General features: G+C 38.4%; 1 protein-coding gene across 2 annotated transcripts in view; it reads left to right on the forward strand.

Annotated features, from left to right (window-relative positions):
• LOC101858431 (tubby-related protein 4) overlaps positions 1-1,779 on the forward strand; it is a 173,460-nt gene that overhangs the window by 155,172 nt on the left and 16,509 nt on the right. The window lies entirely within an intron of this gene.

The raw sequence follows: 1,779 nt of genomic DNA on the forward strand, positions 1-1,779 counted from the left end.
GGGGGCGTAAAACGTTTATTTAGGATCGATGGCACTGTTGTGATGACTCTGTCTTTCGTCTCATGAAACTGAACGAAAGGCAGCTTGGGTTACAAATAAGTTTTATAAGTCTTCAATGTATGTTAGATGTGATTGTTTTATTTTTGTTTATGGAGGGGGGGGGGATGTCTCGGTTTTTTTGGTTTTTTGGTTTTGGTAATCGCCTTTGTTGATGATGTTATTATGTTTGTTGTTGTTGTCGTTGTCTCTGCTGCTGCTGTTGTTTCAAGGATATCGGTGTGTCAAGGTCAAGGCTTTGAAATTTACTCCAATAGTTTGACAACTGTAAACATGTTTTTAAAAACAAACGAGAAGTGCGTTTGTATTAACACAATTCAAAATGTTATAATATTATTAATTATCTTAATTAAAAATCGTAGATCATAAACGAATCGAGTTCAGCAGTTATTAGCGCTTTTATTTCGTCCTCAGATTGCAAGCTGTGTCAACAAACTCGTGTGCTTATGTAATTATTTATCTGTGTTTGGTTAAATAGTTGATCTTATTGACATTTGACATGTAATTGAAAATAATTGTGTGTGTGTGGTTGGCGGGTGCTCTGGTGTGATTTGCTCCTTCTTTCCTATCAAACGTCTATCGTCCTTAGCTCCCCTCCTTCTTTTATTTGTAAATAACTCTCTGATTACACCTCTTATCTTCGGCACTTATATGACCTAATTGTGTTGAAAGTGACGCAAAACTCTTTGTATAATAATTTATTTTTTTTAAATTATAATTTTGCCCAGCTTATCGTGCCCCTGCTAGCTAGTGGTATTTACTGTTTTTCTGCTTATTTTCGTCTTAGGGTGCAATTTCCCCGCCTTTGGTCGTTACGGTTGTCCTTGTGGATATGATAAATTAGCTGTCCGGACCTTATTAGAAGTAACACTTACATTGTAGAAAAGCAGGAGGTGAGCTGGGGAGGGGTGCGCGCTGTATAGCTGACAGTATGTTATGCTCTTTGCTACTATCCTTCTTTTGATTCGTGAGTGGCTGGTAGGTGTTCTAGTGTTGTTCGCTCCCTCTTTCCCGACAAGCCTCTTCTCGTTCTTCTTTTTTGTGTTTGTAACTCTCTAGTAACACCTCCGATTTTCGGCACTTGTATGACCTATAATTTGTGTTGTCAATTCCGTAAAACTTTTACTAAAACAACGATTTAATTCCGTCTGTCTATATATTACTGAGCACCCGTCCCCAATTGGTTCAGATGAGGGAAAGAAAGCCAAGTTAAGTGTTAAGTATCACTGCACCCCACTCCTCCCCCAAAGATACAATTCCCTACCTGGGTGGTCATAACAGACACTGCCGAAGCAGCCGACCTCCCATATCTTATTGGTGCCAATGATAAAGTTAAACAATACGGTCATTATTACCTCTTTATGGTATCATATGACTTTCATTGTTTTACAAATCATTATCGAAACACAAACAGCAGTTTGTCCCTTTCTGGGTTTTTTAAGCTCACCAACACCCTCTACCGACAAAGCCACACTTTGGGATCGATGAGAAAACTGATTTCTGTTTTGAGTTCAATCTATTAATAAAAGAATAATGTTCCAATGAAGGTGTGTGGGAATTTTCAAATTGTCTCTCTCTTATTGGTTAAACTTTTGAGGTTATTTCTTGAACAGGGGATGTTTGTGGGTGTTTGGCGGGTGACCTAATTTGGTAGCCTCCTGTTACTTGTTTGTTACCATTTAGTAACACTTCTGTTCTTCGGCACTTAAATGATAACCCCCC

Source organism: Aplysia californica, unplaced genomic scaffold (assembly GCF_000002075.1).
Source record: "Aplysia californica isolate F4 #8 unplaced genomic scaffold, AplCal3.0 scaffold00447, whole genome shotgun sequence".
In the NCBI taxonomy this organism is placed as follows: domain Eukaryota; kingdom Metazoa; phylum Mollusca; class Gastropoda; order Aplysiida; family Aplysiidae; genus Aplysia; species Aplysia californica.